The sequence below is a fragment of the Oncorhynchus mykiss genome, chromosome 17 (assembly GCF_057628025.1).
Source record: "Oncorhynchus mykiss isolate SJ-2025 chromosome 17, ASM5762802v1, whole genome shotgun sequence".
In the NCBI taxonomy this organism is placed as follows: Eukaryota; Metazoa; Chordata; class Actinopteri; order Salmoniformes; family Salmonidae; genus Oncorhynchus; species Oncorhynchus mykiss.
Genome location: NC_143038.1, coordinates 22,642,800 through 22,656,670, shown reverse-complemented (window position 1 = coordinate 22,656,670; position 13,871 = coordinate 22,642,800). Strand labels below are relative to the sequence as shown.

The 13,871-nt window shown below is 41.9% G+C and overlaps 1 protein-coding gene across 11 annotated transcripts in view; it reads left to right on the top strand.

Moving 5' to 3' along the window:
• The window catches only part of raly (RALY heterogeneous nuclear ribonucleoprotein), a 174,798-nt gene that overhangs the window by 133,912 nt on the left and 27,015 nt on the right, over positions 1-13,871 (top strand). The gene's annotated exons all lie outside the window — the stretch shown is intronic.

Here is a 13,871-nt window from a genome sequence, read left to right as displayed (position 1 = left end):
GTTCAGCGCCATCAAGGGATATCGGCCAAATGAGCCAATTTTAATTGCCCTTACAGCCTATAAATATTTTTGTAACTGTTAATTGGGTTTCGATGTGTAGCATATGCTAAACGTTATAGCCAATCTGTATTTATTTTTTACTTTCCCAAAACAATGATTGTCCACCTCACAGTGTAGCTTTCGGAGATTTTATCACTAAATGCAACAGGGCACTGCACTGCATGCATAGGCCGATAGGCTATAATATTAAAAATATATATTTACAGTGCCTTCAGAAAGTATACAGCCTGAATTCAGAATGTATTAAATATTTGTCTCATCCATCTACACACAATACCCCATAATGACAAAGTGAAGACATATCTTTAGGAATGTTTAGAAATGTTTACAAAATGTTTACAAATTTATTGAAAATTAAATACAGAAATATCAATACTTTGTAGAGCACATTTGGCAGTGATTACCTCTGTGAGTCTTTCTGGGTAAGTCTAATGGCTTTCTACACCTGGATTGTGCAACATTTGCCCACTATTCTTTTCAAAATGTTTCAAGCTCTGTTTAAATGGTTGTTGATCATTGCTAGACAACCATTTTCAGGTCTTGCCATAGATTTTCAAGTAGATTTAAGTCAAAACAGTAACTCGGCCACTCAAGAACTGTAACGGCAGAGTAAGGATCGGACCAAGATGTGGCGTGGTAAGCGTTCATGATGTTTATTTTAAAGACAAACTGAACACTAAAATACAAAACAATAACCGTGACCAAACCAGTACCGTGTGGCCACAAACACAAACACCCACAAACCAACAGCGAAACCCAGGCTACCTAAGTATGATTCTCAATCAGAGACAACTAACGACACCTGCCTCTGATTGAGAACCATACTAGGCCGAACACAGAAATAGAAAAACATAGAAACACAAAACATAGACTGCCCACCCCAACTCACGCCCTGACCATACTACATAAAGACAAAACAAAGGAAATAAAGGTCAGAACGTGAACAGAACATTCACAGTTTTCTTAGTAATCAACTCCAGTGTAGATTTGGCCTTCTATTTTTGGTTATTGTCCTGCTGAAAGGTGAATGAATCTCTCAGTTTCTGATGGAAAGCAGACAGAACCAGGTTTTTCTCCAGTATTTTGCCTGTACTTAGTGCCATTCTGTTTCTTTCTTTTATCCTGAAAACCTCCCCAGTCCTTAACGTTTACAAGCATACCCATAACATGATGCACACACCACTATGCTTGAAAATATGAAGTGGTACTCAGTAATGTGTTGTGTTGGATTTGCCTAAAACATAACACTTTTGTATTCAGGACAAAAATATAATTGCTTTGCCACGTTCTTTTGCAGTATTACTTTGATGCAAACAGGATGCATGTTTTGGAATATTTTTATTCTGTTTCCTTCTTTTCACTCTTTCAATTAGGTTAGTATTGTGGAGTAACTACAATGTTGTTGATCCATCCTCAATTTTCTCCTATCACAGTCATTAAACTCTGTAACTGTAACTTAACTTCAACTGAGTTAGGAAGGACCACTGTATCTTTAGTGACTGGGTGTATTGATACACCATCCAAAGTATAATTAATAACTTCAACATTGTTAAATGGGATATTCAATGTCTGCTTTTTTATTTTTACCCTTCTACCAATAGGTGCCCTCCTCAGCAAGGCTTTGGAAAACTCCCTGGTCTCTGTGGTTGAATCTGATTTTGAAATGTACTGCTCAACTGAGGGACCTTCCGATAATAGTACGTGTGGGGTACAGAGATGAGGTAGTCATTCAAAAATCATGGTAAACACTATAATTGCACAAAATTAGTCCATACAACTTATTATGTGGCTTGTTACGCAAATATTTACTCCTGAACCTATTTAGGCTTGCCATAACAAAGGGGTTGAATACTTATTTACTCAAGACGTTTCAGCTTTTCATTTTTTATTAATGTGTAAGAAATCTGAAAAGCACAATGCCAATTTGACATTATGGGCTATTGTGTGAAGGCCAGTGACCAAAGATCTCAAATTAATACATTTTCAATTCAGGCTTGAACAAAATGTGGAATAAGTCAATGGGGTGTGAATACTTTCTGGGGCTAGGCCTAAAATTTTCTTCAGAGAAATGAAACCGACATGCATTTCTATGTCAGATACAGTGGGGAGAACAAATATTTGAAACACTGCCGATTTTGCAGGTTTTCCTACTTACAAAGCATGTAGAGGTCTGTAATTTTTATCACAATCTAAAACAAAAATCCAGAAAATCACATTGTATGATTTTTAAGTAATTAATTTGCATGACATAAGTATTTGATACATCAGAAAAGCAGAATTTAATATTTGGTACAGAAACCTTTGTTTGCAATTACAGAGATCGTACGTTTCCTGTAGTTCTTGACCAGGTTTGCACACACTGCAGCAGGGATTTTGGCCCACTCCTCCATACAGACCTTCTCCAGATCCTTCAGATTACGGGGCTGTCGCTGGGCAATACTGACTTTCAGCTCCCTCCAAAGATTTTCTATTGGGTTCAGGTCTGGAGACTGGCTAGGCCACTCCAGGACCTTGAGATGCTTCTTACGGAGCCACTCCTTAGTTGCCCTGGCTGTGTGTTTCGGGTCGTTGTCATGCTGGAAGACCCAGCCACGACCCATCTTCAATGCTCTTACTGAGGGAAGGAGGTTGTTGGCCAAGATCTCGCGATACATGGCCCCATCCATCCATCCTCACCTCAATACGGTGCAGTCGTCCTGTCCCCTTTACAGAAAAGCATCCCCAAAGAATGATGTTTCCACCTCCATGCTTCACAGTTGGGATGGTGTTCTTGGGGTTGTATTCATCCTTCTTCTTCCTCCAAACATGGCGAGTGGAGTTTATACCAAAAAGCTCTATTTTTGTCTCATCAGACCACATGATCTTCTCCCATTCCTCCTCTGGATCATCCAGATGGTCATTGGCAAACTTCAGACGGGCCTGGACATGCACTGGCTTGAGCAGGGGGACCTTGCGTGCGCTGCAGGATTTTAATCTATGACGGCGTAGTGTGTTACTAATGGTTTTCTTTGAGCCTGTGGTCCCGGCTCTCTTCAGGCCATTGACCAGGTCCTGCCGTGTAATTCTGGGCTGATCCCTCACCTTCCTCATGATCATTGATGCCCCACGAGGTGAGATCTTGCATGGAGCCCCAGACCGAGGGTGATTGACCGTCATCTTGAACTTCTTCCATTTTCTAATAATTGCGCCAACAGTTGTTGCCTTCTCACCAAGCTGCTTGCCTATTGTCCTGTAGCCCATCCCAGCCTTGTGCAGGTCTACAATTTTATCCCTGATGTCCTTACACAGCGCTCTGGTCTTGGCCATTGTGGAGAGGTTGGCGTCTGTTCGATTGACTGTGTGGACAGGTGTCTTTTATACAGGTAACGAGTTCAAACAGGTGCAGTTAATACAGGTAATGAGTGGAGAACAGGAGGGCTTGTCACGCCCTGACCATAGTTTGCTTTGTATGTTTATATGTTTTGTTTGGTCAGGGTGTGATCTGAGTGGGCATTCTATGTTGGATGTCTAGTTTGTCTGTTTGGCCTGATATGGTTCTCAATCAGAGGCAGGTGTTAGTCGTTGTCTCTGATTGGGAACCATATTTAGGTAGCCTGGGTTTCACTGTTGGTTTGTGGGTGTATGTTTCTGTGTCTGTGTTTGTCACCACAAGGTACTGTTTCGTTCATGGTCACATTTATTGTTTTGTATTTCTTAGTGTTCAGTTTATGTTTTATAATAAACGATATGGACACTTACCACGCTGCGTTTTGGTCCGATCCCTGCTACACTTTTTGGTCCGATCCCTCTTCAGACGAAGAGGAGGAAATCTGCCGTTACAGCGCTTCTTAAAGAAAAACTAACAGGTCTGTGAGAGCTGGAATTCTTACTAGTTGGTAGGTTATCAAATACTTAAGTCATGCAATAAAATGCAAATGAATTACTTAAAAATCATACAATGTGATTTTCTGGATTATTTTAGATTCCGTCTCTCACAGTTGAAGTGTACCTATGGTAAAAATTAGACCTCTACATGCATTGTAAGTAGGAAACACTGCCGATTTTGCAGGTTATCAAATACTTGTCCTCCCCACTGTAGGTACTGTGTCTGCTATACAGATAAAGGTGTACAGAAGGAGGTTCATTTGTTCATTTTGCATCAGAATATATTTTTTTAAGATAAGCATTATTGTTAGATTATAGGAGTAACTCTGGAAGGCCGAAAACATTCTTCCTCACCTCAAGTTCAAATGCCATAGTCAGTTGGAGAGCTGGTGCACACTGCCTTCATATCACAGGCCTGCAGTAGGTAAAGCTTAATAGCCACACCTTAATTAGCAAAAGTAAGTAAATCCATTTACAGTTGGAATTTAATTTGTATACTTAAAGAACTGGTTTTCATTCATCAATAGGCTTCAAAAATAATAACACAAATTATTATAAATACGGAAATCAATAAAAGTAACATGCCCCTGCCAATGTTATTCTCATCTTAGTCCACTACAATATTAAACATTTTCCACGCAGAGGACATTCCTCTTGTAGCCTTTTCACTGTAGGCATATTTTTTTTTTCTTCTCTTCCATGAAAAAGGCCTCCGTGTTCGCATTCAACAGTAGCCTGGGCCAAGCTCTCTCTCTCTCACACACACACGTGCACAAGGAGTGTGAGAATGGTGCTGAAGTGAGAATTTGGGGAGTTGGCTATGATAGACAGCCTCTCCAGGAAAATGTGGCTAGCTACAATCTTACTTTTTTTTTTTTCAGGCAATAGGCCTACCGGCTAGTGTGTGCATGTGTAGGCAACACCGCTCCCCCTCGAAAGCATAGTCTAGTAAGTAGCCTACTGACTTTACAAGCATGATTCAGAAATTAGGGAGAGAGATTTTTAATTAGAGGAGAATGGATTAACCTTTTCATTACAAGTTAAGGATACTATAGTTATCATGTTTCACATTGGATTTATTACCTACAAAAAGGTAAGACATGTCTTTATTTTAATTCTGGTGCTGCTCAGCAAAAAAATTTTACAGAAAGTAATGATATAAAGCGTTACTTTTGAACCGGTTCAAAACTTTATTTTGCTGGTCAGTACAGTGGAACGAACGAAAAAAACAATGGTTCTGTTCAGAACGAAACGATTGGAACATTTATTTAGGTTCCAACCTCTGGTGAAAATGCCTTTAGAGGACAGAGAAAGTAGGGTAGAGAGAAACTCCCAACACGGAAAATGTTATGTCTTCACAGCCAAGTTTAAGTACAGTTCAATACAGTTTAATTAACCACAAAATAGGCCTAAAATAAACTTTTAGATTTGCAGCCAAGCAAATCAGATGAATTAATAAATAATCTCAATTAGTATAATAGTGCATTCAGATATTTTAAAGGTCCAATTTAGCCATTTTTATTTCAATATCATAATTTCTAGGTAACAATGAAGTACCTTACTGTGATTGTTTTCAATTAAAATGGAAGAAAAAAACAGGCAAAAATTGCTTGTTAGCAAAGAGCAATTTTTCACAAGCAAGAATTTAATTTGGACTGTCTGGGAGTAGTCTGAGTTGGGGGGAAAGCAGAACACTAGCTGTTATTAGCAGATAGGTTTTAACTGTCTTTCTTATTAACTAATTTACCGCCTGGTGTGCTCACCAGGAAGGCCAAAACACCATCCCACCAAAACAGGCTGAAATGTCAGGTGGTCTTTTCAAACAGCTCTTACACTAAAAGGGTATTTTCATAATTTTCACTATTTCTTCAGTAGGTTTCCTCAAGGAGAAAGCCTTCACTTCTATGTCAAAGATAATAAAATAAAAACACTATATTAAATATTATAGTAATGTCCACAAAATCCCTACACTAAATACTACAGTATATTACAGTCCACAAAACACTACAGTAAATACTACAGCATAATACAATCCCCCACTACACTACATGAATTACTATAATATATGCTACTGTTTTCTTTTAAAACAGTATTTATACTATAGTTAACTGTCAATACTACAGTGCATTGCGAAAGTATTCGGCCCCCTTGAACTTTGCAACCTTTGCCACATTTCAGGCTTCAAACATAAAGATATAAAACTGTATTTTTTTTTGTGAAGAATCAACAACAAGTGGGACACAATCATGAAGTGGAACGACATTTATTGGATATTTATAACAAATCAAAAACTGAAAAATTGGGCGTGCAAAATTATTCAGCCCCCTTAAATTAATACTTTGTAGCGCCACCTTTTGCTGCGATTACAGCTGTAAGTCGCTTGGGGTATGTCTCTATCAGTTTTGCACATCGAGAGACTGACATTTTTTCCCATTCCTCCTTGCAAAACAGCTCGAGCTCAGTGAGGTTGGATGGAGAGCATTTGTGAACAGCAGTTTTTAGTTCTTTCCACAGATTCTCGATTGGATTCAGATCTGGACTTTGACTTGGCCATTCTAACACCTGGATATGTTTATTTTTTAACCATTCCATTGTAGATTTTGCTTTATGTTTTGGATCATTGTCTTGTTGGAAGACAAATCTCCGTCCCAGTCTCAGGTCTTTTGCAGACTCCATCAGGTTTTCTTCCAGAATGGTCCTGTATTTGGCTCCATCCATCTTCCCATCAATTTTAACCATCTTCCCTGTCCCTGCTGAAGAAAAGCAGGCCCAAACCATGATGCTGCCACCACCATGTTTGACAGTGGGGATGGTGTGTTCAGGGTGATGAGCTGTGTTGCTTTTACGCCAAACATAACGTTTTGCATTGTTGCCAAAAAGTTCAATTTTGGTTTCATCTGACCAGAGCACCTTCTTCCACATGTTTGGTGTGTCTCCCAGGTGGCTTGTGGCAAACTTTAAACAACACTTTTTATGGATATCTTTAAGAAATGGCTTTCTTCTTGCCACTCTTCCATAAAGGCCAGATTTGTGCAATATACGACTGATTGTTGTCCTATGGACAGAGTCCATAGATCTCTGCAGAGATCTCTGCAGTTCATCCAGAGTGATCATGGGCCTCTTGGCTGCATCGCTGATCAGTCTTCTCCTTGTATGAGCTGAAAGTTTAGAGGGACGGCCAGGTCTTGGTAGATTTTCAGTGGTCTGATACTCCTTCCATTTCAATATTATCGTTTGCACAGTGCTCCTTGGGATGTTTAAAGCTTGGGAAATCTTTTTGTATCCAAATCCGGCTTTAAACTTCTTCACAACAGTATCTCGGACCTGCCTGGTGTGTTCCTTGTTCTTCATGATGCTCTCTGCGCTTTTAACGGACCTCTGAGACTATCACAGTGCAGGTGCATTTATACGGAGACTTGATTACACACAGGTGGATTGTATTTATCATCATTAGTCATTTAGGTCAACATTGGATCATTCAGAGATCCTCACTGAACTTCTGGAGAGAGTTTGCTGCACTGAAAGTAAAGGGGCTGAATAATTTTGCACGCCCAATTTTTCCATTTTTGATTTGTTAAAAAAGTTTGAAATATCCAATAAATGTCGTTCCACTTCATGATTGTGTCCCACTTGTTGTGGATTCTTCACAAAAAAATACAGTTTTATATCTTTATGTTTGAAGCCTGAAATGTGGAAAAAGGTCGCAAACTTCAAGGGGGCCGGATACTTTCGCAAGGCACTGTACATTCCGGGTCCCTGGCAGCGTTTGGAACTGCCGATCTGCAGTCAAGAATGTTCATCTCAACCCATACTGCCCTTCAGTCCCTTTATTTTTTGGCCCTGACAGAGACATGATCACCCCAGAGAACACTGCTACTCCAGCTGCTCTTTCGTCATCTGACTATGTTTTCTCTCATAGTCCGAGACCATCTGGTCGTTGCGGTGGTGGCACATCTACTAATTTCTCCTAAATTGAGATTCTCTTTTCTCCATCTCCTCATTTTAATTCCATGCTGTCACTTGTCCACGCAATCTTAACATTATTGTCATCTATCGACCACCAGGTGCTCTTGGAGAGTTCCTCAATGAGCTTGACACCTTGATAAGTTAATTTCCTAATGATGGCTCCCGCTCTTCATACTTGGCGACTTCAACATCCCGACGTCTGCCTTCAATTAATTGACTCTTTCCCCTCCTTGCCTCTCTTACCCTTTCCCAATCCCCTCCAATTCCCAAAGCAGGCAATACGCTTGAACTCATCTTTAGAGTCTGCTCGCCACCTAATCTCTCTGCAACCTCCCTCCAGGTCTCTGGTCACTACTTTGTTTTCTTTTCTGTCTCCCTTTCCTCCAACCCTAACCACTCAACCCCTAAACAGATGGTCATGCACCGTCCCAATCGTCGCTCTTTCTCCCACTACTCTCTCCTCTTCTATCCTATAATCTCTCCCTTCTGCTAAATCCTTCTCCCTCCTGTCTCCTGATTCTGCCTCTTTGACCCTACTCTCCTCCCTTTTCGCACCCTATGACTCACACTGTCCCCTTTCCTCCCGGCCAGCTCAACCCTCCCCTCCTGCACTGTGGCTGAGTGACTCATTGCGAGCTTACAGAACAGGGCTGCGGGCAGCAAAAATGGAGGAAACTAACTTCTGGAGGACCTATCATCCTTTAACTCCCTCCTCTCTACCTTCTCTTCCTCTGTATATGCTGCAAATGACACTTTCTACCACTCAAAAATGTCAAGCTTCTACTTCTAGGAAACTCTTTCCTTAATCCTCCACCAATCCCTCTCTGCGAACGACTTTGTCAACCACTTTGAAAATAAAAGAAGGTTGATGACATCCGCTACTCATTCACTCAGCCTATTGAGTCCACTAGTCTCACTCACACAGAACTACCCTATGCCATGACCTCTTTCTCACCTCTCTCTTCAATGACATCTTGTGACTAGTGAGGTCTGACCGCCCGACAACCTACCCGCTCGACACCATCCCCTCCTCCCTTCTCCAGACCATCTCTGGAAAACTTCTCACATCCCTCATCAACTCATCCATGCCCCCCGGCTGCATCATCTCTGACTTCAAAATGGCCCGAGCCGCTGCCCTCCTCAAGAAACCATCACCCGGGCCTCCCGGGTGGCGCAGTGGTTAAGGGCGATGTACTGCAGCGCCAGCTGTGCCATCAGAGTCCCTGGGTTCGCGCCCAGGCTCTGTCGTAACCGGCCGCGACCGGGAGGTCCGTGGGGCGACGCACAATTGGCCTAGCGTCGTCCGGGTTAGGGAGGGCTTGGTCGGTAGGGATCTCCTTGTCTCATCGCGCACCAGCGACTCCTGTGGCGGGCCGGGCGCAGTGCGCGCTAGCCAAGGTGGCCAGGTGCACGGTGTAGCCTCTGACACATTGGTGCGGCTGGCTTCCGGGTTGGATGCATGCTGTGTTAAGAAGCAGTACGGCTGGTTGGGTTGTGTATCGGAGGACGCATGACATTCAGCCTTCGTCTCTCCCGAGCCCGTACGGCAGTTGTAGCAATGAGACAAGATAGTAGCTACTACAACAATTGGATACCATGAAATTGGGGAGAAAAAGGGAGTAAAAATGCAAAAAATAAAATAAATAAGAAACCATCACCCGACTCATCTGAGGTCAAAAACTATAGACCAATATCGCTTCTTTCTTTTCTTTCCAAAACACTGTTGTCTTTGATCAACTTTTTTTTGTTTTCGCTCTCAGAACGATCTTCTTGACCCTAACCAGTCAGGCTTCAAGACGGGTCACTTAACTGAGAAGGCTCTTCTCTGTGTCACCATAGCATTCTCTGTATACTATAGCATTTTTTCATGTGGGGAGAAGAAGACTGGGGGAGAAACGGGCTCAGAGTACACACTGCACACAAGCAGGCTAGCAAGCCAAGCAATCCACAGCTGTAGTTAGCAAACAGCACAAAGCCTATACAACTTATGCGGTTTGTAAGAGTTGGGAAAAGACAAGCCTGCCGGGAAGTTTGTTATGCAGCTGGGCCCGGGCAGCCTGCCCAATTCGAATATCCAAGTGTATGTACGTCTGGCAAATCGTCTGTTTGTCTGGTGTATGCCCAAACCACTGTTTCCTAACAGGCCAAGCAGGGTCACAGAGAAAAGCTGTTTATTTAACATCCTTGACTTAAAAAATGGTAAGCACATATATTTAATTCATACTGTAATTCATTTGAGGTCATAATTCATAGAAATATGGAACAGTTGACAGATACTTTAAATCTCATTCAAGTTGTGTTATTATAACAGGACTGGTGTACAGTTCGCATAGTTTCCTTCCCTCCCCTCATGCCCAAACTGTCCAGTAGGTGGCAGAATTACACAATCAGCCATTGGCTATCCTTCTGGTGTGACGAAAGACGATAATTCTCTCCCACTTCCTGGTCACAGATTGAACTTTATTTTACTAACAGCCCCCACATACTTTTCCCTATAATGTGATATACCTTATAGGTTGTTTGACCCTCCACAGACACCTAATTCACTGTCTACACAAACACTGTAATGGTGCTGAGTCAGCGAGGTCCTAGACGTGTCTCAAATGGCACCCAATTCACCATGTAGCACATCACTTTTGACCAGAGCCCTATGGAAATGGGACGCAATTTGGGACGCAACCAAATTCATACTGGGTTTATGACCCTATTGGCTGGGCCAGCTGTGCTCCTCACTCTCTCTCAAACACACACACACACACACACACACAGGTCATAAATTCAAGATGAGTTCAGTGCTCCCCTGTCTCTGACCAGGTGTGGCCTTAAGCCACAGGTTCAGGATCAGTATTCTCTTTCTAAATATTTAAGTCAAACCGTATAGATGTGAAACACAATTCATCATGGATCAGGTGTTTAGGGGTCTACTCTACGGAGCCCTATATGTTCTAACTAATCAAATATATGTTTGCCAGTTGTTACTCTGCTGCCTGTACCGTACTTTTAGTTTTCAAGTAGACTTGTCAATGATGTGACTGAACAAATAGTACCTAGTTGAAGTGCTCTATTGAGAGCAGACACTTACCTATGGAGCCTTTTTGGGACCCATTCAATCATATTGCAAAACGGTGGTGAAAGCATACCAAAAAAAAATTATGCACAAGTCCTCTGTGTTACTGGTTTTATAACTTTGGCTCATGACATGTTTAAGGTGCAACCTAGAAAATTAGCCCCAAAGGGCAAGTCTTGTGTGGGAACTGAAAAGGCATGTGGTTAACAAAATGTGCAAGGCACCCAGACACTAAATGAGACACAAAAATGGTTACGATTCGGATAAATCCAAATTCTGATTCCCTCAAATCAACTTGTCTCACATGTCTTCTAGAATGGCTTAACTTTCTCATAGCTACAGCTCTAGTGTCTATAGTGCTAATAATGTTATCCTCAGGCAAAAATGTTTTATATTTTTTGGTGACAAAATCTGTATTTATTTTCTTTGGTGGAAGGGGGGGGGGGGTAAATGTATAATTCCCCCAACCCCACCCATCTAACATTTCTCCATCCAACCACCCCCCTCCCCCCAGAAAACCCTTCCCATACCACATCAAATAAAGTAAAACATTTATAGATACATTTTGTTTGTATATATGTGTAACAACTGCATCCCACAAAGCATCGTTACTTATTGCCTTCCAAAAGTCGCGGCCCTTGCAGGGCAAGGGAACCAACTAATTCAAGGTCTCAGAGCAAGTGACCACCAATTTAAACACTATTAGCGCGCACCCAGCTAACTAGCTAGCCATTTCACACCGGTTACAAATGTACAGTACCAGTCAAAAGTTTGGACACCCGACCTCAAACCAATTGAGATGGTTTGGGTTGGACCGCAGAGTGAAGGAAAAGCAGCCAACAAGTGCTCAGCATATGTGGGAACTCCTTCAAGACTGTTGGAAAAGCATTCCAGGTGAAGCTGGTTCAGAGAATACCAAGAGTGTGCAAAGCTGTCATCAAGGCAAAGGTGGCTACTTTGAAGAATCTCAAATATAACATTTGATTTGTTGAACACTTTTTTGGTTACTGTTGATGTCTTCACTATTATTCTACAATGTAGAAAATGGTAAAAAAAAAAATAAAGAAAAAACCCTTGAATGAGTAGGTTTGTCCAAACTTTTGACTGGTACTGTATTTGTTGGGATTTCGGGGTTTTGTATTTGTATGTGTTGGGCTTTAGCTGAGATTATTCTTTACAGAGCCAAGTGTATTCCAGGCCTCAATTGTTTCTTGACAAAAACCATTAATTCTCTCTGTCAATAATTCTAATGTTATAACTTCTAAGTAACTGTACCCACTGGCAAAGTGGGAGAGAGTGGGGGAATTGCCATCTAAGAGCCAATATCATTTTTTGCATCAGTAAAGCATGCGCGCAGTATTTGTCTCTGATTTAACTGACAGATTCAAGGCGCTCATCGCTAATTAACATAGTAGATGCAATGCATTGAGTATTTACATCATGCACTTCTAAATTAATTTTGTAACTTTGTACCAGAAGCAATTAACTGCAGGGCGCTCCCACGTCATATGAAGGAATGTGGATACCTGATTTAGGTATCCACATTTAACCAGTATTTTAAATTTGCAGCCAGAGAGAAAAATAATCTAGACCACCTTTACTCCACAATACAGAGACGCGTACAAAGCTATCCCTCGACCTCCATTTGGCAAATCTGACCATAATTCTATCCTCCTGATTCCTGCTTACAAGCAAAAAGCAGCAGTGACTCGGTCAATAAAAAAGTGGTCAGATGAAGCAGATGTTAAGCTACAGGACTGTTTTGCTAGCACAGATTGGAAAATGTTCCGGGATCCTTCCGATGGCATTGAGGAGTACACCAAATCAGTCACTAGCTTCATCAATAAGTGTGTCGACGACGTCGTGACTATACGTACATACCCCAACCATGGATTACAGGCAACATGGATTACAGGCAACATCCGCACTGAGCTAAAGGGTAGAGCTAACACTTTCAAGGAGTGGGGCTCTAACCCGGAAGCTTATAAGAAATCCCGCTATGCGCTCCGACGAACCATCAAACGGGTAAAGTGTCAATACAGGACTAAGATTGAATCGTACTACACTTGCTCCGACGCTCGTCGGATGTGGCAGGGCTTGCACACTATTACAGCCAGGAGCTGCCCAGTGACACCAGCCTACCAAATGAGCTAAATTACTTATATGCTCGCTTCGAGGCAAAAACATTGAAACATGCATGAAAGCATCAGTTGTTCCGAACGACCGTGTGATCATGCTCTCTGTAGCAGAAGTGAGTAAGACCTTTAAACAGGTCAACATTCACAAAGCCAAAGGGCCAGACAGATTAGCAGGACGTGTACTGCGAGCATGCGCTGACCAACTGGCAAATGTCTTCACTGACATTTTCAATCTGTCCCTGACTGAGTCTGTAATACCAACATGGTTCAAGCAGACCACCATAGTCCCTGTGCCCAAGAACACTAAGGTAATCAGCCTAAATGACTAAAATGGATTGTGGAAAAACGATTGGAACCATTTCCCTGTTTGACCGCTATGTTTCATGGGTATTATGCCACTTCCATTGTGGGGCTCTATAGGAGACACCATATTTCTCTCTATACTCCGCCAGGGGGCAGAAGAATTATGTCTAAAAATGTAGGAAGGGACGAAATGCTAGTGCCTGGAAATACAATTTAAAGTTTGGTACGGATAGTCCTCCTACGTCTTTTCCTCTTTGTACGTTTGTTAATTTTATCCTCAATCGCTTACCTTGCCACATTTTATCCCAATAGCCAGAAGGCGTTAGACATGGGAATCATTGAACCGTGAAGACAGTCAGCGTACACATCTCCGGACACCCTGGTGAAGAAAGCACGACAATGACTCTTCAACCTTAGGATGTTGAAGAAATTCAGCCTTGCGCCAAAGCCAGAGCATATTTTCCCCGTTTCCA